Genomic DNA, 24,645 nt, shown 5'->3' with positions numbered 1-24,645 from the left:
ACATTTATGCCATCTTCTATATTTACCTATGTAGTTGCCTTTACTGGTGCTCTTTATTTCTTCAGGTGGATTTGAGTTACTCTCGGGTGCCCTTTGATTTCAGCCTCAAGGACTGCTTTACGTAAGCATTAGGCAATAACTTTCTATTAGTCCCTCCTCCCTGCATCTGGGAACCTGTAATCTACTTTCCACTCTGTGAATATGACCACTCTGGGTACCTCATATAATTGGAACCCTATAATATTTGTCCTTTTGTACCTGGCTCATTCAGTTAGTATGAGTTCAAGGTTCATCTGTGTAGTGACACGTGTCAGTACTCCAGACCTTTTTATGGCTAAGTAATATCCCATGGTATATATATATCACATTTTGCTTATTGATGGACATTTGGGTTGTTTCCATCTTTTGGCTATTGTGAATAATGCTGCAATGAACATTGGCATACAAGTATCTACTTCATTTTTTTAAAAAATTACTTAATTAATTTATTTATTTTTGGCTGCATTGGGTCTTCATTGCTGCACGCAGGCTTTCTCTAGTTGTGATGAGTGGGGGTACTCTTCGTTGCGGTACGTGGGCTTCTCATTGTCATGGCTTCTCTTGTTGTGGAGCACGGGCTCTAGGCACACAGGCTTCAGTAGTTGTGGCACGTGAGCTCAGTAGTTGTGGCTTGCAGGCTCTAGAGCTCAGGCTCAGTAGTTGTGACACATGGGCTTAGTTGCTCCACAGCATGTGGGATCTTCCCGGGCCAGGGTTCGAACCCATGTCCCCTGCATTGGCAGGCGGATTCATAACCACTGTGCCACCAAGAAAGCCCTATCCGATTCATTTTTGAAGGATAGTTTTGATAGGGATAGAGGAGGGTAATCAAATAGTCCAGAAATCCCACTGGGGGATTGTAGATAGAGAGGGAACTTTAGGGGGCTTTGAGAGACCACAGTAAGTTAATGATCACTCAAGAAAGCAATGGGAGGGGACTTCCCTGGTGGCCTAGTGTTTAAGACTCTGTACTGCCAGTGCAGGGGGTGTGGGTTCGATCCCTTGTCACGGAACTAAGATCACGCATGTCATGCAGCCAATAGATAAAAAAAAAAAAAAAAAAACCAGCAATAGGAAAATCCTGAAACAATGTGGGCTTGCTTGACTCATGAAGCAGAGCAAGTTGCTTAGCATCAGAGCCAGACAGGCTTGCGTAATAATAAAACCAAGCTCACTTGCTTAGCAACAAAGCCATGCAATGAAGGCACGAGTCATGCCTCAAGATAATAAAACAATAGTGGAAAAATAAGGTCTACATCCTGCCCAGTGATATCAACAAGTTAATGACCCTTAGGAAATTCTTTCTGCACACACAAAAAACAATAATTTAGGGAAACGTGAAAGACCCTCATTACACTGAGACCTGAACTAATTTTTCCATAGCACCATGACCGTCCCAGATGAGCCATATAGGGTCAAAAACTCCCCTGCCTGACACGTAGGAAGAGTTAATGATGGAAGACTTGAAGAACAAGGAAGAAGGTGGTCTTCTCCCACTGCCCTCTTTTCCTTTGATTTTAAAAATGTAACCCACTAAGTACTCAGGGCAGTGCTGAGCTTGTTTGCCTGCCTGCTTGTAAGCCTCACAAGCATCCTATTCTAATAAATCACTTCTTATCTGTCATTTTGCCTCTTACTGAATTCTTTCTGAGCTGAGACGTAAAGAACCAGAGCTCCTCAGAGCCCTGTGCAAGGCCACCCAGTGGTTTCAGCTTTGCTAGGTATAGAATTCTTTGTTGACAGTCTTTTTCTTTCAGCACTTTGAGCATGTCATCCCATTGCCTTCTGTTCTCTATAGTTTCTGAATGAAAAATTATCTGTTAAGCTTATTAAGGACCACTTGTATGCAATGAGTCACTCTTCTCTCTTGCTGCTTTCAAGATTTTCTCTTTGTCTTTCACCATTTTGATTATGATGTATCTACGTGTGGATCTCTCTGAGTTTATCCTACTTTGGTTTATCTCTTTGAGTCTGTTGAGTTTCTGTGTCGTGTAGGTTACTGTTTTTTCATCTAATTTGGGCATTTGACATTATGTTTTCAAATATTCTTTCTTCCCCTTTCTCACTCCCCTTTCTTCTACTTCTGGGATTCCCATTAAATGTATTTTGGTGTCCTTGATGGGATGTGTCCTTGATGGTCTCTAAGGCTCTGCTGCTTTTTCCTCATTCTTTTTTCTTTCTGTTCCTCATTCTAGATAATTGCAGTTGATCTATCTTCACATTAACTGATTCTTTCTTCTGCCAAGCTCAAATCTACTGTTGAGCCCCTCTAGTGATTTTCCATTTCAGTAATTATACGTCTCAATTTCAGAATCTCTACTTAGTTCTTTTTACCTGTCTTATTTTATCATTTCTAACTCTTTATTTATATTCTCTGTTTGGTGAAACATTATTCTCATGCTTTCCTTCACTTCTTTTGACATGGTTTCCTTTAGTTCTTTGAATATATTTAAAATAGCTGATTTAAAGTCTTTGTGCACACTACCATATATAAAATAGATAACTAATAAGGACCTGCTGTATAGGACAGGGAAATCTACTCAATATTCTGGAATGGCCTATATGAGAAAAGAATCTAAAAAAAAGAATGGATCTATGTATACGTATAACTGATTCACTTTGGTGTACACCTGAAACGAGCACAACATTGTAAAACAGCTATACTCCAATAAAAATTAACAAAAAAATAATAGTCTTTGTCTAGTAAGTCCACAGTCCAGCGTTCCTCAAAGACAGTTTCAACTGGCTTCTTTTTTCCCTGTGTATGGGTCATACTTTCCTGTTTCTTTGTGTGTGTTGTAATTTTGCTGCAATGTTTACATTTTAAATAAATGTGGCAGTTCTAGAAATCAGATTTTGCCCCCTCCCCAGGGTTTGTTGTTGTTGCTATTCATTGTTGCTGTTGCTGCTGCTGTTTGTTTGTTTGGTGACTTTCCTGAACAAATTCTGTAAAATCTGTATTCTTCGCCATGTGTGGCCACTAAAATCTCTTCCTGGTTAGCTTAGTGGTCAGCTAATGATTGAACAGAGATTTCTTTAAGTTCTTTGAGCCAATAAGTCTCCCAGACTTGGATGAGAGGCTGTGTGTGTGTTGAGACATGCTTTTAATGTTCCATCAGACAGTTTTGCAACCTTCACTTTCTGCTTCAGCAGAGCCTCAAGGTCAGCCAGAGGTGAGGGATTAGGGCCATCTCAGGTATTTCCTGGGCAGGTGCCCAGCCCAGCCCATGTGCGTGGCCATCTAGATCCCCAAAAATCTATTGGAGCTTTTCAAAGCCCTCTATGGATATCCCATTCCCCAGCTTTTCTTTTAAATTTTTTTGTTCAGCTTTCTTGTTTGTTCCATCTGTTATCAGTGCCTCAGGCAGCTTCAATGTTAAATTATTGCTGCTGATCTTTTTTTTCTTTTATGAAAGAAGTCCCCCAGGGAAAAGGCTGTTCACACTGACAGAGATAAGTCAGGTCAAATAAAGACAAACTCTGGGAGTGGGGATTACCAATTAACTTCCAGCAGGTCATATAATGACAATGCTCTGGAGATAGGGCATTTTAGGGAGCACCAAAGCCTTCTTCCCCCTCCAGATGCTGCTAAGTTGCTGGTTTTCCTAGCTATTATGATCGTAAAGCTATTGGTTTTCAAGGCTACTGCAGAGCTAGGAGAGGAGAATGGAATAGGATAATAGCCACAAAGCTCACTGTTCTTACTGAGATTCAGTTTGTTCTTCTGAAAGTAAATGTTCCTGGGATTGTTGTAAGCCTTTGGTTAATTTCCAGAGTACTGAAAAAGTTAATTTTGACTATTTTTGCCAGCATTCTCATTGTTCTTATGGAGGACTGGATTTTCAGAGGTCCTTACTCCGCTATTCTGGAAGGGCTCTCCCCTCCCACAAAGACTTTTAAATTAAAAAATGTTAAATGTGCATCCCAAGTTAAAGAGCCTGCAGGTTGAGACGGTCTGTGCGCCATCAGATTTGTGGTCTCTGGCCCCTAAAATAAACCCTCTAATGTTTATTTACTTGTACAAAGTTGTAACACTTGGGGTGGGGGGGAGCAGTAAATGATTTCATAGCATGTGGTCCCAAGACTCCCTATGTCCCTTCCCACCTATCAGACCACACGCCTGGCTGTTGGCTGGGATCCATGACAACTGTGGCTATTCCCAGTGGGCCTGGGCCCTGCTCCATCACTTTTCAACCCAGGACTTTTCTCAGGTCCCCCGAGGTGGGCAGTGAGGGGGCTGACCCCTGAGGGGAACACTTTCCAGGGGAGATGCAGTGGGTACAGAGTCTGGCAGAGTCCAGAACCTGTTCTTGGGCAGTTTCTCATCATTTGATCAACACACTAACTCCATGACACAGGTGGCACAGAAAGGACCACAAAGGAGATGTCTTTTGGATGCTACTGACTGTTTAGACAATTGGGCACATCTCCCTTATATGAGTGAGTATGTGACCTTGTAAATTTTTGTGTATATGTAATTATGTGAATGTGTGAGTGTATGTGAGTGTGTGTGTATAAATATGTGAGTTGGAGTATGAACATGTGTGAGTGCTCGAGTGTGTATAACTGTATGACTCTGCATGTAAGTAAACATGTCGGCAAGTGTGTGTGAATGTGCATATGAGTGTGTGCAGGGATGGCTGTGTGGAATATATGTATATTAGGGAATGCAGCGTAGGTGTGTGAAAGTGTGAGTGTAAGTGTTGTGAATACGAATGTGTGTGAGGTATAGAACATTTGAGTATATGCGTAAGTGTATGAGTGTGTGTTAATTAAATGTGTGAATCAATGTGTAGATATATCAGCATGTGTGAATGATTGTGTGTGTGTGTGTGAATGAGTATGAGTATATGTGAGTGGAAATGTGTGTAAATGCTTGAGTGTGTATGTGTGGGAGCAGATTTAAGTATGTTTGAGTGTAAAATTGTGTGACTATATTCTTGAGTGTGCATTTAAAGGTATGAGTGTATAAGTGTGAGTGTATATGTTTGAGGGTATGTAAATATGTGGGTGAGTGAATGGACACGTGGATATAAAGTCTGAGTGTGTAAGGTATGAGCACATGTGTAAGTATATGTGTTTGAGCACATGAGTCTGAGCAGGTGAATCGTATGGGGGTGTGAACATGTGGATGTAAATGTTTGGGTGAACAAGTGTGTGCATGTATGAGTGTGTGTGTGTGTGTGTGTGTGTGAGTGAGATGAGTGTATGTGCAAAGGGTACCTGCAGGTCTGGAGAAGCAAGCAAGTGGTCAACCACAGCTTGGGGATAAAGCCAAGCTTCTCCCCTGGGATGTGCAGGGCAGCTGTCCTCAGGCAGTGTCTTAGGTCACACTGGGAAGAAGTTCACCTGCCCAGTGCCAGCCCCTGTATTGGACCCTAAGGCCCCTGGCCTCCTGCTCCCTCCTCACTCACACTCCTGAGGGGCAGCAGGTCTCCCAGGCACTGGTCTCCTGGCTGTGGCCTCGTCTGCCCCCTCCGAGTTGAAGAAGTCTGGAGTTTACAGGTCACTTTTGCCTCCAGGTTTGTTATCTGGGTAATGTAGGTAAAGCACGTCTTATTGGCACTGTTATACTTTTCCCATCAGCCTCATTGCAAAGGCTCTGAGGCAGGAAAGGCAGATGTGATCTGGAGGTTGCTTTTAAATTTATTTATTTATTTAATTTTATTTTTGGCTGCATTGGGTCTTTGTTGCTGTGCGAGGGCTTTCTCTAGTTGCAGCGAGCGGGGGCTACTCTCCGTTGTGGTGCACAGGCTTCTCATCGCGGTGGCTTCTCTTGCTGTGGACCATGGGCTCTAGGCACGCTGGCTTCAGTAGTTGTGGCACACAGCCTCAGTAGTTATGGCTCGCAGGCTCTAGAGCACAGGCTCAGTAGTTGTGGCACACGGGCTTAGTTGCTCCGCAGCATGTGGAATCTTCCCCAACCAGGGCTTCAAACCCATGTCCCCTGCATTGGCAGGCGGATTCTTAACCACTGCGCCACCAGGGAAGCCCTGAAGGTTGCTTTTAAAAGCCTGCTTCTATTTGAGGAATAATAGGGTAGCTCCATTTTTTAGAGCCAGACACTGTACGGAGGGCTTTGTGTATATTACCTTATCCAATCTTCCCAAATACCCATTAGGAAGCCCCATTCAGATTCAGACAGACCTGTGATCCTGGTAGTAGTTAGCTGTGTGACCTTGACAACCAAGAGTCCCTTCTCGATCTGGAAAAGGTTGCTGGGGTCCTTCTGGAGGGGCGCAGCCTGTTCTCATCTGCCAGGCCTCCCCCCAGAACTTCACCTCCTCACCTAGTTCCCTCCCTCCATTTTCTCCATCACATAATCCTGTTTGTTTCCTAGATCACACAATCTACAATTATCTTAGTCTTTTATTTGTCTGTTGATGTTTCCACCTCCAAACTCCTCTGAGGCAGGTACTAAATCTGTCCTGGTCACAGCTGAATCCACAGCACTTAACACAGCTTGTGGCACATAGTAGGAGCTCAATGAATAACCTCACTGACTGGCAAGGAATTAACTCATGTATATGCCATGGAGGTAAACACCTCTTGAAACCAGTTACCCACTGGAACCTCCCATTCGCAGAGCTCAGGTGTGGCATTTCCTTAATTTTCGAATTGGCTGATCCTAAGATTCTAGAATTGTACTTTTACACATTTCAATTATTTGAAAACTCCAGTTCTTGGTCCTGGGTCCACAGGCCACTGTCTGGCTATTTCTGGCACTGCAGTGCCACCTACTGGTTACAGATGGATCTGCAGTCTCTGGAACAGTCCCTACCCTGCAGTCTTCAAACTAGGAATGGAATTGTGAGGGTGGGGGGGACTGAAACTGATGAGAAACTGATAAAGTGAAGCAATGACCATGGAGAATTCTGAAAAGCAACTTGACGGTAAAATATAGGAAACTTCTCTTCTCCCTCTGTCCACTTTCTTGAAACATTAAATTCCTCTTAAGACCAATTCTCAGGTTCCAGGGACCTCAGAATCCAACAAAACTCCTCCCCCTCCCTTCAAGTCGGCATCCCCGAAGCCTTCCCCATCTCACTAATTGCTCTGGCCAAACCACTGGAGAGATCCTGGGAGAGTCTTTGACTCCTCCCTTTCTCCCATGCCCACGTGTAGTCCATCAGCAAACCCTGTCAGCTCCATCTTCAAAAAATATCTACCTTCCCTGATCTTACTCTGGTCTGAGCTGACAGCATCTCTCTACTGGAAATGACTCCTCCATAGACGTTTCTCCAAAGAAGATACACAAATGACCACCAAGCACGTAAAAAGATGCCCAACAACGTAAGTCGTTAGGGAGATGCAAATCAAAACCACAGTGAGATACCACTTCTCACCAACTGGGATGGCCATTATAAAAACCAAAAACACAAGCGTTGGCGAGGATGTAGGGAAATTGGAACCCTCATGCACTGCTGGTGGGAATGCAAAATGGTGCAGGCACTGTGGAAAACAGTCCGGCAGTTCCTCAAAAAATTAAATATAAAAGGTTAGTTCTTCCTCTCACCACAGTTGCTTGGAGTTTGGATTTTTCTCGCTCTTTCTGGGCTCTATAGTTCTTTCCAGGCTACTTCGTAGCAATTTGAAGGTCTTGAGCGTCACCTTCTGGGGAACCCAAAGATCCAGGAGGAGTCAAGCTGTGACTAGCCTTCCCATACACTCATCACAGAAGCTGAACCCAACCTGGATCCTGGCGTCTTCTCAGATGCCCAGTGAAGAAGATTCCTCACAACGTATCTCAGGAGTATTAATAAAGAAGCTTAGTAACTTTACTCTCAACCCTAGTACCAAATTACCTTCTTTTCTACTGCAATGTCCACCCCAGCAGGGCGGACAAGACAGAAAAAAGAACTTACGAGGGTTTGGTGGAGACACAGTCTACAGGAGGAAGAGTGGGGTAAGGACAATGATAAGTGCTTGGAGAGAAAGTGTGGAAAGGATGATACAAATCCAATCATTAAATACCACTACCTCAACCAACTTCCTCCACTTCAGAGAACTGCAGGAGAAGGAAGTGGATGTAAGTAGAAATTTTATGTGGGTGGGTATCTGGTTTGCTTTTTTGGAGACGAGGAAAGGGGAATTGTCTTGGACTTCCTGAATCTCCAGGAACTCTGGAGAAATCAGTTCATGTTTGCAATTTAAAAAAAAATAGTCTATTTTTCTTAAAGAGAAGTTTTAGGTTCACAGCAAAATTGAGGAGAAAAGTGAAATAGCCATGTACCCCCTGGCCCAACACATTCACAGCTTCCCCACTATCAACATCCCCCACCAGAGTGGTACATGGTTACAGCTGATGAACCTACATCGGCACATCATCACCTAAAGCCTATAGTTAACGTTAAGGTTCACTCCCGGTGTTATGTTTGTACTTTTTTTTAAAATTTATTTATTATTTATTTATTTATTTTTGGCTGAATTGGGTCTTTGTCGCTGCTCACGGGCTTTCTCTAGTTGCAGCGAGCAGGGGCTTCTCATTGCAGTGGCTTATCTTGTTGCAGAGCATGGGCTCTAGGTGCGAGGGCTTCAGTAGTTGTGGCACGCGGGCTCAGTTGTGTGGCTCACGGGCTGTAGAGCACAGGCTCAGTAGTTGTGGCGCATGGGCTTAGTTGCTCCGCGGCATGTGGGATATTCCCGGACCAGGGCTTGAACCCGTGTCCCCTGCATTGGCAGGTGGATTCTTAACCACTGCGCCACCAGGGAAGCCCTATGTTTGTACTTTGTCATGTCCTGTCACAAACATGATGCTCGTGACAATGCCATGTAGTAAGGGAACAAATACCCGAGCACAGAATGTCCCGTAGCTGAATGAGTCACATTTAAGGCATTTAGAGAACTGATACTAAGAACATTTCTATGGACTGACAATCGGCAGCTGTTAACCATTACAAAATGACCCACAATTTGGCATTCTTTGGTACCCATACATTTCAATCCTGCCTCTTCTTTTTCACCAAAACGTTTTGGTTTTGATCTTTTTTTTTTTCTGGTGTTCTGTGTTCCAAAGGTTACTCTTTTTTTTTAATTAATTAATTTAATTTATTTATTTTTGGCTGTGTTGGGTCTTTACTGCGCAGGGGCTTTCTCTAGTTGCAGCGAGCGGGGGGCTACTCTTCGTTGCAGTGTGCCGGCTTCTCATTGCGGTGGCTTCTCTTGTTGCAGAGCACGGGCTCTAGGCACGCGGGCTTCAGTAGTTGTGGCATGTGGGCTCAATAGTTGTGGCTCATTGGCTCTAGAGCGCAGGCTCAGTAGTTGTGGCGGACAGGCTTAGTTGCTCCGTGGCCTGTGGGATCTTCCCGGACCAGGGCTCGAACCCATGCTCCCCTGTGTTGGCAGGCGGATTCTTAACCACCACGCCAGCAGGGAAGCCCCCAAAGGCTATTCTAATAACCAACATTAGATTTGAGGATTGTTATATCTCTTTGGGGTAAAATCAATCCATTTCATTATTTTAATTATTAACCCAATTTTTTCCTGACAATCAAGAATGGAAAGATTCAGAAGTGGCTGTCATTAGTGCCTTTATCATAGAGGTATCTCTGAGAATTCTGGTATGGAGAATAATGATGACACAGACTCTATTTAGCCAAAATCCTTATTCTTGTACTGTTTTTTCTTGCTAGCAATTTTAGGATCATTATGGAGCAGCCTGGGCAAGCTACTCTATGCTAGAACAGACTGTATACCAATATTTTGATAACCTACAATATAAGTTCTGTGATATTTTTTTTCCTGCATCTTCTTTCTACCTTGATACCAGTAACTTATAAGGAATCTATGTAGTTTGCGTTTGAATGACTTCAAAATACTGTACTTCCACTTTTTGATTTGACCCAAAGAAACACAATAGATCTCAACTATTGCCTGTTTTAGAAGACTGAAATCAGTAAGTAAGATGAAACCAAACACCAAGAATTTGAAGCAAATTCTTAATTTGTGTGGAGGGAATGTAAAGAAAACATTGGGTGGTTTGGCTAGAACATAATTAGGGCAGGGTGCATTAACTAGATTCTCTGCTTTCAAAAATTTGAATTGCAATAAAAAACTTTGATGTGCTATTTCACTTTTCAGTAGCAAATAAATGCGTGTACAGAGGATCTTATTAAAATTTGAGACATATTAGAGTACTTTTAAAAATTCTTGTTCTTATTATTTTATATTTGTTTTTGATAGCCATGTATTCAGTGAACGGTAATTCTTATTTTCATAACATTTCTAGTATATAATTGTCTGGCACTCTAATATTTCATGATATTGTCCTACTGGTATGGAACTTTATGCATTTGGGTTAGGAAACAAGGGCACAGGTATTTGCACATATCAACTTCCTGGAAGAGATGTCAAAAATGGAGGGAGGTATGGTATATATACACAATGGAATGTTATTCAGCCATACAAAAGAAAGAAATAATGCCATTTGCAGCAACATGGATGGACATAGAGATTATCAGACTAAGTGAAGTAAGTCAGACAGAGAAAGACAAATACCATATGATATCACGTACAGGTAGAATCTAAAAAGTGATACAAATGAACTCATTTACAAAACAGAAACAGACTCACAGACTTAGAAACAATCTTACAGTTACAAAAGTGGAAAGGTGGGGTACATAATAAGGGAAGATGCAATCCAATAGTGTTTTACTTCAGTAATTTTCTCTTATAACCCATAATATACACAGACCTGAATTTCTTTGTGGAATACAAAAGATATTTGAACTTTATCTTCTATCCTCCAAAATAATTAAATATAGAATTACCATATGATCCAGAAATTTCACTTCTGGGTATACACATAAAAGAATTGAAACCAGGGAATCAGAAACAGATACTTAGATCAGTATTCATAGCAGCATTATTCGCAATAGTCAAGGATAGAAACAATCCAAACGTCCATCAGCAGATGACTGGATAAACAAATGTGATATATACACACAATGAAATATTATTCGGCCTTAAAAAGGAATGAAGTACTGACACATGCTACAACATGGATGGGCCTTGAAAATATTATACTGAGTGAAATAAGCCAGGTACAAAAAGACAAAGATTGTACGATTCCACTAATAAGAAATATCTAGGATAGGCAAATTCATAGAGACAGGAAGCAGATTAGAGGTTACCAGGGACTTGGGGGTGTGGAGAGAGGTATGGGGAGCTATTGGTTAATGAGTACAGAGTTTTTGTTTGGGATGGTGAAAAGTTCTGGAACTACATCGTGGTGATGACTCCAGAACACTGTGAATGTACGTAATGCCATTGACCATACATTTAAAAATGGTTAAAATGGATTATCAGAAAGACAAGAGGGGCTTCCCTGGTGGCGCAGTGGTTGAGAGTCCGCCTGCCGATGCAGGGGACACGGGTTCGTGCCCCGGTCCGGGAAGATCCCACATGCCGCAGAGTGGCTGGGCCCGTGAGCCATGGCTGCTGAGCCTGCGCGTCCAGAGCCTGTGCTCCGCAACGGGAGAGGCCACAACAGTGAGAGACCCACGTACCACACACAAAAAAACAAAAAAACCAAAACAACAACAAAAAAAAGACAAGAGGTAACAAATGCTGGTGAGGATGTGCAAAAATGGAAACCTTGGTGCACTGTTGGTGAGAATGGAAATTGGTGCAGCCACTGTAGAAAACAGTATGGAGGTTCCTCAAAAAATTAAAAATAGTACAACCATATGATCTAGCAATCCCACTTCTGGGTATATATCTAAAGCAAATGAAATCACTATCTGGAAGAGATATCTGCACCCCCATGTTCACTGCAGCATTATTCACAACAGCCAAGACATGGAAACAACCTAAGTGTCCATTGATGAATGTAAAGAAGTTGTGATATAGGGAATTCCCTGGCGGTCCAGTGGTTAAGACTCGGTGCTTCCACTGCCGGGGTCCTGGGTTCAATCCCTGGTTGGGGAACTAAGATCCCACAAGCTGTGCAGCGTGGCCAAAAAAAAAGTTGTGATATATGTGTATCCATGAATATTATTCAGCCATAAAAAAAGGAGGAAATCCTGCCATTTGCAACAGCATGGATGGACCTTGAGGGCATTGTGCTAAGGGAAATAACTCAGAGAAAGACAAATACCATAGGATCTCGATTGTATGTGAAATCTAAAAACAAAACCCCAAACTCATAGAAACAAAGAACCGGTGGGTAGTTGCCAAAGGCAGGGATTGGGGGGTGGGTGAAATGGGTGATGGTGGTCAAAAGGTATAAACTTCCAGTAATAAGAGAAATAAGTCCTGAGGATGTGATGCACAGCATGGTGACCATATAGTTAACACTTCTGTATCATGTACTTCAAAGGGGCTAAGAGAGCAAATCCTAAAAGTTCTCCGTACAGGGAAAAATAATTTTTTGTAACTCTGTGAGGTGATAAATGTTAACTAAACTTGTTGTGGTGAGCATTTTGCTATATACACCTATGTCATTATACTGTACACCTTAAACTTTCACAGTGTCAATTATATCTCAGTAAAACCAGAAAAAAAATGGTTAAAATGGTCAATTTTATATTATGTATATTTTACTATGATTTTAAAAAGTGGGGGACAAGGGGAAAAGAGACTCCCCTCTGGTTTCCCTCCTTGCCCTCCCTTCAGCCTCTCCCCAAGTAGGAGCCACAAGGCTCCTGTGAAACCCTGTTGGGTCACCTCCAGCCTCCACTCAGAACCTCCCATGTCCCCCCCTTCCTCAGAGTAAAAGCCAAAGTCCCCACTGTGGCCTGAAGGTCCCATGTGACCTGGTCTAAGGTCACCTCCTGACCCCCTCCCCACACTGGCCTCCTCACCGCTCCCCTATCTAGCAAGGCGCACTCTCTCCCAGGGCCGTTGCACTGTTCTGACCTTTATCGCTGTAAATGAGTTAGGCCACTTCTGGAATTCCACACAAATGGGGTCATGCGATAGGTAGTCCTTTATGTCTGGCTCCTCTGCTCAGTGTAATGGTTCTGAGATTCAGCTGTTGTATGAATCAGCGGTTTGCTACTCTGATTGGATGGACGGTCACTTGTAGATAGATGGTGGGCTGTTTCCAGGTTTGGTAATTATGAAGAGTCCGTCACAAACCTTGCTGTCCAAGCCCCCGGTGGCCCTGAGTCCTCGTGTCTGGGGACATCTACCTGGAGCAGAATGCCTGGTCAAGTGCAGGCTTACCTTCCATGTCAAATGGCAGAGGAAGAGCGGCTGGACTTTGCATTTTCCCTCCCTCTAGTAGCCCAGGAGGGTTCCAGGTGCTTCCCATTCTCACCAACAAGTGGCATAGTCAGCCTTTTCGACTTTACATTGTCTGCACAATCAAGGCTTGTTGTGGCTGGAGATTCTGCTCACCTGTCCAGCCTTGGTCCCCGTCCTGCTCTTAGACCTGTCCCTGTGCTTCAGAGGCTCCACACTGGAACCTTCTCCAGGGGCTCCTCCCTCCACAGGGCAGGGAGTTCGTACCCTGCCCGCTTCTAGGCCACACCGCAGGGCTTCAGGGCCTGGAGACTTCAAGGCTTCTCTGTCCCAAGGTCCTGGAGCCCATTTCCAGGGCCTGCGCTTCCCCAGGAGGAGCGGGTGGTGCAGCTGCAGCAGGATCTGCTCTGGAGAAAATGGAAGCTGAAGAAGCTCAAGAGAGCCAAGCAGATGTTACAGAACCAAACTTGGGTCTGCTCGCCGTCACGCAGTAAAGCCAATCTACTGACACTGGGTTGTGGCGAAGGAAAGCTCAGCATTTATAGCAGGGTGACAAGCAAAGAGGCCAGGCGGCAAATGCTCAAAAGGCCCAAACTCCCTGAAGTCTTTCAGGGAAAGGTTTTTAAAGCCAGGGTGAGGGAGGAGTGTGTGTGATTAGCTCATTGACATTCTTCTGATTGGTTAATGATGAGGTAATTGGAAGTCAACATCATCAACCTTCTGGTTCCACCTGGTCTGGGGTGCTTGTGGGCAGCAGACAGTTAACTTCTTCCACCTGATGGGGTTTTCAGTATCTGCAAAACAGCTCAAAGGATATGGCTCAGCATGTTACCTATAGCCCTTGAGGAGGAGCTAAAGGTCCTCAACTTTGTTTTATGGCTAAACTATTATTATTTTTTTCTTGCTTGACTGTTTTCCTTTCTTTCTTCATTCTCTCACTTCTCTCATTAAATTTACTCTTTGGAACTCGGAGAAGGCCTAGGAAGCAAAAGTTTTTCCACAGACAAGAGGCAGTCAGAGGACATGGGGTGGGAGGATGTGCTCTAAGAAGATCCCATAGGGTCCTGCTTGGTTATACAGAGGGCGAGCGCTGGGCTGGGCCCTAAGATGACACTTATTGGCCTTGTGACCGAGCAGCACCATTCCCCTCTCTGGGACTCAATAGCTTTGTCTGTAAAATGTGAGAGTTAGCTCCAGAGGTCAAAACCTGGCTGTTGTTTTCCTGACAAATCTGCCCCCAGACATGCTTTGCTTGACCCGCATAGTAAGTTATGAACTTTGAATTAGTTGTCTACCTGTAGAAATAGGGACGTTTCATCTAAAAGCAAGACGTGGGCCTCTTGAGAAATGAGTCCTTCCCTCATGGCTGTGGTGGACTGGGTGAAGTGGAGGCTACCCCTTTCAGAGGTCTCCTGTCAGCCTCGGGGGCTCAGCCTATGTAACTCCAAAGGCCTGTCTGAAGAATCTACGCTTCTATGAAGAGGATCCTGAGGTGGGGTGGGGATGAGGTGTTAGGTTATCAGATTTAGCAAATAAAAATATAGGACATCCCGTGTGGCAGCCCCAGGCTACTTGGGCTTTTGCCCTTCCTGGGAGCCTGCCTGACTGCAAGAAATGCTGCAAGGTTAAAGTGCAATTCTGATTCTTACCACCAGGGGGAAGCAGAGCTGCAAAGTTGACCTGAGTCTTCCAGGCTCAGTTTTCCTCTGCTGGGGGGTTAGCGGCGGGGGTGGGGGGGCCAGAAGCTGAAAGGAGAAGGAGGAGGGAGGAGCCGGGGACTGTGCCTGACCCAGTGTCCAGCAACAAGGGGAGGCCAGAGCGGGAGAATTAGTAGTGGGTGTGATCAGTGGAAAAGGAGACTGGAGCCAGGCCTGAAAGACAGTCAAGGTTTGGATAGTAAAGAAGGGCTCTGTAGCAGGGAGGCATGGCTTGAGCAAAGGCATGGAGGGAGGAATAAGTTTGCGCAGGGAGTGTAGCCTGGCTGGAGACAGTATGACAGTGTCAGAAATTCTGAAGTACTTCAAGCATTGTTTTAGTCATGATTTATGGATACAAGTGATAGAAACCCACCTCAAACTGACTTAAGAAAAAAAGAAAAAATTATGCTCTCATGTAACTAAAAAGTCCAGGCGAAGGAAGACTTCAGGTATGGCTGCCTCCAGGAGCTGAATCTAATGATGTCATTGTGCATTTGCCCCTATCTCTTGGCTCTGCCTCTCCCTGTGGTGGTTCCATTCTCAGGCAACCTGCCTTCTCCGAGTGGCAGGATGGCTACCAGCAGCTCCAGGCAGGCCCCCTAGAACATTCTAGCAACCACAAAGCAAGGAGAAAACTTGATTCACAATTCCACCAGATGTGGAATTGTGAATTGCCCCACAATTCCACCTGGGGCTTACTCTGATTGGCCTGGACTCTGTCATATGCCCATCCAGAAACTAATTGCTACAACTCTGATTGACATGGTCTGAGTCAGAGGCCACCTCTGGCATGAGGGGTGGATCCTTCTACCTCCAGGAATTATACTGAGGAAGGGGATAGTCTCCAGAGGAAAAGCAAGAGGGCTTTCTCAGAAGATGGGACAATGGGTCCTGGGTACCAGGTTCTCATCTGAGAGATGGTAAATCAGAAATTGTGGGGCAAGGAGGGGTGGGGCATGAGATTCATTTTTGTTGTCTGTTTATTTGTGGTTTTTTTGCTTATTAAAAGCATGGTTGTTTCAAAGCCATGTCTACAGCTTCCTTCTTGGCCCAGACCTCCAGTGTGCCTTACCTAGAGAGCTGCAGCCTGAACTCACTCATGTTATAACTAGTTAGTGGAATCCACCATGTGCCAGGCACTGTGCCAGAAGCTGAGAGGGCAGAGCAATGGACAAAAGAGATAAAGTCCGGGCTTCCCTGGTGGCGCAGTGGTTGAGAGTCCGCCTGCCGATGCAGGGGACACGGGTTCGTGCCCCGGTCTGGGAGGATCCCACGTGCCGCGGAGCGGCTGGGCCCGTGAGCCATGGCTGCTGAGCCTGCGCGTCTGGAGCCTGTGCTCCGCAACGGGAGAGGCCACAACAGTGAGCGGCCAGCGTACTGCAAAAAAAAAAAAAAAAAAAAAAGAGATAAAGTCCATGCCTTGCTTTCCTGGAGTTTATAATGTGGTGGGAGAAATGGATAAAAACAGAGAGACAACTAAATACATATGTCCACTGCTGATTAAATGCTGTGAAGAAAAATAAAGCAGAGTAACGGAAGGTCGACTGGTGTGTGTGTGTGTGTGCATGTGTATGTGTGTGTGATATTTCATACAGGATGGTCAGGGGAGGAATATTTAAGCAGAAATCTGAAGGCAATGAGGAGTGAGTCAAGCAGAGATCTGGTGATGAGTATTCCAGGCGGAGAGAACAGCAAGTGCAAAGCCCCTAAGGCAGGAATGAGTTTGGTGTTTTCAAAAAACAAGAGGGACTTCCCTGGCAGTCCAGTGGTTAAGACTCCTTGCTTCCACTGCAGGGGCATGGGTTCCATCACTGGTCAGGGAACTAAGATCCACATGCCGCCCGGTGTGGCACCCCCAAAAATGAAACAACAAAAATCCTCAAGGCTCTAAGTGATGGGGAGAGCAGTAGGAGGGGAGGTCAGAGGAGTGGAGGAGACAGAGGCAGGAGGTACAGGGCCTTGTGGGCCACAGTAAGAACTTAGGTTTTTACTCTCCCTAAAGCACGGAGCCATGGAAGGGTTCTGAGAAGCAGAGGGACATGAGCTGACTTTAATTTTTAAAAGAACCATCTGGGGACTTCCCTGGTGGCACAGTCGTTAAGAATCCGCCTGCCAATGCAGGGGACATGGTTCGAGCCCTGGTCTGGGAAGATCCCACCTGCCACAGAACAACTAAGCCCGTGCGCCACAATTACTGAGCCTGCGCTCTAGAGCCCGCGAGCCACAACTACGGAAGCCCGTGCGCCTAGAGCCCGTGCTCCGCAACAAGAGGAGCCACCGCAGTGAGAAGCCTGTGCACCGCCACGAAGAGTAGCCCCCGCTCACCGCAACTAGAGAAAGCCCGCATGCAACAATGAAGACCCAATGCAGCCAAATAAATAAATAAATTTATTTAAAAAAATAAAAAGGACCACCTGGTAGGAGATAGTTCACAGGGGACCAAGGTGGAAGCAGGGAGACCGATGGGGAGGCTGTTGAAGTTGCTGGGGTGAGAGGAGATGATGGCTGGACCAGGATGAGGAGGGGGGATAGGGTGGGATTCTGAGTACATTTTGAAGGATGAGACAATAGGATCTGCTGCTAGATTGGTTGTGGGATGAGAGAGAAAGAGAAGAGTCAAGACTGACCCCGAAGTTTTTGCCCGAGCAACTGTTAGGAGAGGGTTGCCTTTTCAGAGACAGAAAGCCCGCAAGAGAGCAGTCAGCACGTGTTAGAGAACCCACTGTTTGCGGCCAAGCCAGCCTTGTCCTGGAGACTGGTGAGAGAGACAGACAGTAACCTCTCACAAGCAAATAAAGGAAGATGCCAGCTGGTAGGAATGGCCACACAGATCAGAACAGTGTCATGGAGTCTGCATGCTATTCGGAGAGCAGCCAGAGACCACTGGATGTCTTTCAGCAAGAGTGACAGGGTCTGCTTGACACTTTAGGAGACCACTCTGGCCACCTTGGAGAGAACAGAGGGCCTCACCTTTGTTCACTTAGAAAATAGGGGTTGTAGACTGTGTACGTTAGGGAAAGGTGAGGATTCAAATAATTCATATTCTTGGAACAGTGCCTGACACACGGTAAGTGCTTTGGAAATGTTAGCTTATTAGTAATTACCTCTGGGGCCACGGTGGGTGTAGCAGAGTCTGAGAACCAGCAGGGCTCAGTCTCAGCCAAAAGACTGGCCCCTGCTCATGGCCTGGCTGGTTCAAAAAAACCTCAGAAGGTTTAATTCACCACCAACAAAATTGCAGAATGAGCCTTTTAAGGCCATCCAATCCAAGTCCTCTATGGCCATTTTGCAGGTGGGGAAACTGAGGAGCAGCAAGACACTTACCCAAGTAATAAATGGGAGGCAGCATTAAGAGAAATATTTGGGAACAGACAGATGTGGGCTTGAAGCCCAGCTGAGTGACCTTGGGTCAGTACATCTGCCTCTCTGGGCCTTGGGTTTCTTTCTTTTTTTTTGGCCATGCTGCTCGGCATGAAGGATCTTAGTTCCTCAACCGGAGATCAAACCCGTGCCCCCTGCAGTGGAAGTGCAGAGTCTTAACCACTGGGCCTCCGGATTCTTGTCTATAAAATGAGTCATTGCTGCACCTATGGTTGAACATTAAATGAGGCTCTCTAAATGCTTATTAAATGTCAGCTCCTGTGTCACATCGACATTATCATGAAACATGGGCGCTTATGTGGTCATTCTGGAGGGAGGGGGCCTTCCTAGCCCAGGCCTCCAGGACCCTGGCCCGGGGGGGCTTCAGCCCCAGTCTTTCCTCCTAGTTCTGGCCCCGCACGCTATCTCCCATCTTAGCAGAGGCCCCCGCCGGCCTGGGCTCTGGTCCCACCAGGAAATCGATCCTGGTTGTCTGTCACTCACCTCCCCAGCACCACGGAGCTGCTTAATTGCATAGATGGTGGTGCTGTCGCCAAGGCCTCATTCGTCAGAGCCACGTGGTCACAGCCGTGCTTGGCTGAGAGGTACATTCATTATGCAGACAGCTTTTATCGGGACTTCCAGACGGACGGGCCGAGGAGTGCGGCGAGCAGGCGAGCTCCATCCCTGGGCGCAGCAGGCCTCTCATCCAGGCTGCTGATTGATGCTCACGTGGGCCCACTCTGTGCCAGGCGTCATCCTAAATGCTTCACGAACAACACCTCACAACAGCCCTATGAGATAGGTATGTCCCCATTTTATAGATGGGGCAACTGAGGCCCAGAGAAGTGCAGTGATACGTCCAAGTTCGCTCAGATAATAAGTGGAGCCAGCGGCTCCAGGGTGGCCTCTCAGTGACACGGGTGTTGATAAGTATGACATCACTGGCAGCTTCCAGGTACTGGGAGTTAGCAGGAGCCAGGGGTGGTGCTAAGCACCTTTGCGGACCTGCTTTATTTTATTTCACTCGGACTCTCTGAGATAAGGATGAACAGCCCTTTTTATAAATGGCTGCGGAGGGTGGAGGAACTTGCCCATGACCACACAGCTGGTACAGGAAACAGCTGCTTTGTCTTGTTAAATGAGGCAGTTCTGGCTCCAAGTCTCAGCTTTAACCACCCCCTCTTGTGTGTGGCTCTGGTGAGGTCGCTGACCCTCTCTGGGCCTCAGTACACTTTTAATCCGTCAATGAGTCTTTACCAAGTTCCCGAGACTGGGGTTGGGGCAGATACAGAAGAGGGAGGGGACGCAAGTCTCTGCCCTGAGGGTGTCAGGTACCTACTTCCAGCCGCAAGGAGCGTGTCACCAGCGTTTCTCTGGGTGGGCACAGACCACCTGCAATGCCGTGATGGGGGGAGCTAATTGGTAAGATGGTGTCAGCCCCAGAAATTCTGATTCAGAAGGCATAGGGTGGGACCTGGGAACCTGCACTTAAAGAAACTCCCACAGGCTGCATGGAAGCAGATTCTGCACTCTCTGCTCTTAATCAAAAAGGCTTATGAAGAGAAGGCATTTTCTATCCAAAGCCTCAAGAAGGTTATTTGAGTCATTTAACCAATTAATATGAAATTAAACAAGTTTTAAAAATCAGAAAAGTCATAAGTATACATGTTAAAACATTCAAACAGCACAGGAGGGTGAAGGAAGAGCTTCAGCTGCTCTCCCTCCACTCTGCACCCCCAGGCCTCTCACTGTTGTGGCCTCTCCCGCTGCGCAGCACAGGCACCAGACGCGCAGGCTCAGCGGCCATGGCTCATGGGCCCAGCTGCTCCACGGCACATGGGATCCTCCCAGACTGGGGCATGAACCCGTGTCGCCTGCATCGGCCGGCGGATTCTCAACCACTGCGCCACCAGGGAAGCCCCCCTGCAGACACTATCGATCACCTTTTCAGAGCCAAACACTGAGCTGGGCATTGGGGACAGCAGGGGACCAGACAGACACAGTCCCTGCAGAACCAATGACAATGACCTTGGCAGTTGAAGTTTATTGAATGCTTGCTTACAGGGGCCAGGCCCGATCCTGATTCTTATAACGGTGCTATGATTATTCTCCTTTTATAAAAGAGGAGAATGGAGCATTTTGTCCAAATCATGATATCCCAGACTTTGTCTGAGTTCAGCCTGTATCAGAAGCACTTGGATTGGCCATGTTGAAATGCAGATTCCTGGGCTTGCACTCACCTGCTTCCTGGAGTGGGGCCGGGAGCCTGCATTTTACGCACACACCCTGGGAGTCTCTGACCCCTGTTTGATTTTGAGAACCACTGCCCCAGCTGTCCTGGGAGGTGGCAGGATGAAGAGACCACGGAGGTGGTGGGACTCTGAAGAGGAGGGAAGCAGCCCCTGAGAGGGTGCACCCAGGGCGACGGTGCCGAGCGGGGTGCGTTCACCTGCTGCGTATCTCTCAAGCTGAGCCTCGTCCACGTCTAACCACCCCCCCACCAAGGCTGCCAGCCCCCAGAAATCTCTCCCGCTCCTTCCCAAGATGTGCAATTATCCCAGCCTCCAACCCCCAGGCAATCCCAGCTGCTTTTTTATATCTTATTAGTCAAGTGGAACATTAATTAAATGTGAGAATAATAGACCCAGAGATTAAAAAAAAAAATTGTAAAGCCCAAGAAAGAAAAGAAATCCATTCACAGGGCTCTGTGGTAGCTGGAACCCTTAACTTTGTGGCAATGAAGAAAGCTATCACCCTGATGTTCGCACTCTGCCAGGTGACTCAAGGCAGCACCTTTAGGGGTGTGTGTGGGGAGGTGGCAGGCATGGAGACGGTGAGTCCAGGGAGCCTGCAGAAAACAGGGCTACCCAGGCCACCATGAGGCTCTGTGAGGGAGGGGCACAAGGTGGGCCACCACACTGGGAGAAACCAGACCCCATGGGAAAAGAAGTCCAGCTGCCTCCCTTGACCCCATCCTCACCCTCCTGCTGGCTTCCCCTAGTGAGCTCCTATTCATTCTTCAAGGTCCAGCCCAAAAGTCCCTGCCTCTGGGAAGCAGAGTTAATCGTTGCATTTCCGGGGCTGTGGCAGCACTCGGAGCAGCTCTGTCACAGTTCAGGTTCCTATTCCCATGTCTGTCTCCCTTGGGGTCCTCAGAACAAGGCCTGGCCCTTAGCAGGTGTTGATGACCATGTGTTTTGGTAAGACATGGGGCTGGAGCTGGTCAGTTCTGGTTCCAGACTCCTCCTTTCAAATTAAGTGTTGTCCCAACATCCAGCCAGTACAGAACAAGTAGACTAGAGTTGTGTGGACTTCTTTAAGTAACATTCAAGGTCCTTTGTGACCTCAGCCTCACCTCCCTCTTCAGCAGGTCTTCCCAAGCATGTTCCTGGGCCACCTGCGTCCGAATCACCTGGGGCCCCACCCTGGACCTACCGACTCAGAATCTCATGGAGTTTGAGGAGCCCCAGTCTGCAGAAGGCACTGGGCAGGGGACGAGATGGTGATGGGCAAGGTCACTGGAAACCAAGTAGACTCGCCTCTTGCCAGCCCTCACCCCCACCCCTTTGGCAGTTCTCCTTTGCCAAGCAGTACAGTTATCTAAATTAAACACATTGCTCCTAATGAAACAATGAGAGTTATTACACACTCCGCTACCTCCTGGCAAAGCCTCTAATTGACTCAGCCACCCCAAGAAGGCACCGAGAATGGGAGTGTGGTCCACCCGCACCCTGCCAGAGGGAAGGGGCTTGGAAGCTGGAAGGCAGCTCAGCAGAGCCTGCCTACCTGCTTCGTTCACCGAGGTCCTAGAGCTGCAGCGCCCGCCCTGGGGGGACTGGGGTGTGGGGAGTTCAAAGTGGACCCATGGAAAAAGTGGACTCTTCTCTAGCCTTCCTTCCTTCCTGGCTTTGTGAACAAACACTGCCATGGCTGGGCAGCTGGGGGCTTCCCAAGCAGTCCCAGCCTGAGGCTCGGGCCCCCCCTGGGCTGAGTGACAAGATGCCCTGCGTACTCTGCTACGTGCACCCTCACACGCTCACACCTTTTCCCGTCTCTGTCCCTTGGCAGCCCCTCCTCTCATTCCCCCAGCTAATAATATCCAGAGTCCTCTCTAAGACTTGCTGTAACCATTCCCACACCCCCAGCAGGAGGAGCTTGCCCTCCCCGTGCTCCTGTGGTAACTTACAGGGATCCTATGAGAAGAAGCTAACACTTACTGAGCACTTACTCTATGCCGGGCCTCTGATTCCTCTCTGGACTGTCACTGCAACAGGACTTGAGGCCCCAGTCTTTCCAGCCTGGGGAGGGAGTGGAAGAAACGGGGAGAGGGGTTTGGGTTCCGAGGTGACCTTGTGAGGTCCCTGGGTGCCCCTGTGTGGTGTGAGAAGCAGCAAAGCGATGCCCACATTCCAAGAGACATGGTGTAGCCCAAGAGGCCCAGGCAAGGGGATCTTGCAGTGAGGACCCAGGGGTCTCAGACCATGTAGACCGTGACTACAGAGCACATGGGGACACGGCTGGCGCAAAGGAGAGAGTGTGTGGAGGATTCTTCCAGACGGCCACAGGCTGGCCCATCCCCCAGGCTTATGTTGTAGGATGTCAACACCTTCCATGGAGAGGGGGACCTGGCTTCCCTCCCCTTGAGTGTGGTGTGTGACTATAGCTTGTGACTTCCAAGGCCATCATAAAAGGTGGCACAACTTTGGCCCGGTTCTTTTGGGTCACTTGCTCTTGGCACCCGACCACTCTGCCGTGAGGGAGCCCAAGGGGCTTGGAAAGGCCACGTGTAGGTTTTCTGGGCCACAGACCCAGGTGAGGTCCCAACCAACAGCCAGCATCATCTGCTAACTGAGGGAAACTTCAAGATACCTCCAGCCCCAGCCACTGTCTGACTGTAAGAGCACAAGAGACCCTGAGCAGGAACCACCCAGCTGAGCCCAGTCTGTCCCCAGAACTGTCCAGAGTATAACAGACTATTCTGTTATTCTGTCAGTTATTGTTTTAAGCCACTAAGTTTTGGGATGATTCCTTGTGCAACTATAGAAAACCAGCGCAGGGACTTCACTGGTGGTCCAGTGGTTAAGACTCTGTGCTCCCAATGCAAGGGGCCCGGGTTTGATACCTGGTCAGGGAACTAGATTCCGCATGCAGCAACTAAAAAGATCCCACATGCCGTAACAGAGATGTGGCGCAGCCAAATAAATAAATACTTTTTAAAAAAACAGAGAGAGAGAATACCAGCACAGATGGGGACTCCTGGGATTGAGTAGTAGGGGTGGAAGATTTTGAAACGACTAAGATTAAGTTTCCACTTCTTAACAGAAAGAGAGCTTGCGATGGAAATGAAGTGCCAATTTGGAGAGTCAAAATTTTTGCACATTTAGCGTTCAGGCTTTTAGACACAGAAGTCATATCCTTCATGCCAGCTGTGTGACCTTGGGGAAGTCACTTTCCCTCTCTGAGCTTCAATTTTATGAAGGACATGATGTGCTTGGCACTCACCTGGCTCTCCATGTGTGCTCATCCCTGCTCTCACCTCCACGGGGGATTGGGTGTCCTGTACATTTCTCTTGCCACCCTCCATCTCCACTCTCAGGTCATGCTGCTCCTGGGGACACACACACTCCCCCTCCTGCTTCCCTTGGTGCTGGAGTGAGCTGTGAGCCAGGTGACAGATAGCCAGACCTGCCTGGATGAGTTCTCTGCTCATTAGAAGGGCCTGCCACCTCTGCATCCCTCCTTTCCATCTCAGCAGGTACCTGATTCAGGGCAGGAATAAAACAACTAGAACTCTGTTTCTCACCCATCCCCTTCACCCCATCTGCCCAGAGCCAGAGACCTGGCTGCTTATCCTGGCCCCCTGTGCCAGGGCAGGGCTTGGATGGAGACATAGACCTTCTAGGGGATTTTGAGGCTTCTGGCCATTTACCTGCCCCCCTGGTCATTAAGCCTAAACATTTACCATTAGTCCAGATAGCAAGACCTGTTTATTGAGCATCAGCTGTGCATATATATATATATATATATATCTCAATCATTCCCAACTGAATCTCTGTGATAGGCACTATGATGAGGTCAATTTGATGGAGGAGAAACCGAGGAGCAGATTAGTCAATTTTCCTGTGGTGCAGTTGGCTAGAATCAGGCCCGTCTGACTCCCAAGGCTCCCTGCGCTCAAGGGCTATCAAAATAGCCTCCAAATTCAAGCACCATCTTGTCCAGAGATCAAAGGAAGAAATCCTGTGGTTCTGATGAAGAGATAGGCAGACAGGGACTGAGAATGGGAGTGTGGTCTGCAAATAAACAAATAAACCTATTTGTTTATTTGAGGACCTATTAAGTACCTGGCTCTGTTTCAGGG

General features: G+C 47.0%; 1 long non-coding RNA gene across 1 annotated transcript in view; it reads left to right on the top strand.

Annotated features, from left to right (window-relative positions):
• Window positions 1-11,360: 11,360 nt before the first annotated feature.
• Window positions 11,361-24,645, top strand: part of LOC125965624 (uncharacterized) — a 189,486-nt gene continuing 176,201 nt past the window's right edge. Inside the window, exon 1 of the long non-coding RNA XR_007479725.1 lies at window positions 11,361-11,425. This is a non-coding gene — a long non-coding RNA (uncharacterized LOC125965624). The remainder of the gene's footprint in view (window positions 11,426-24,645) is intronic.

Source organism: Orcinus orca, chromosome 10 (assembly GCF_937001465.1).
Source record: "Orcinus orca chromosome 10, mOrcOrc1.1, whole genome shotgun sequence".
Taxonomy (NCBI): Eukaryota; Metazoa; Chordata; class Mammalia; order Artiodactyla; family Delphinidae; genus Orcinus; species Orcinus orca.
Note: the sequence above shows the minus strand (reverse complement) of the source record. Positions and strands in the feature narration are given on the sequence as shown.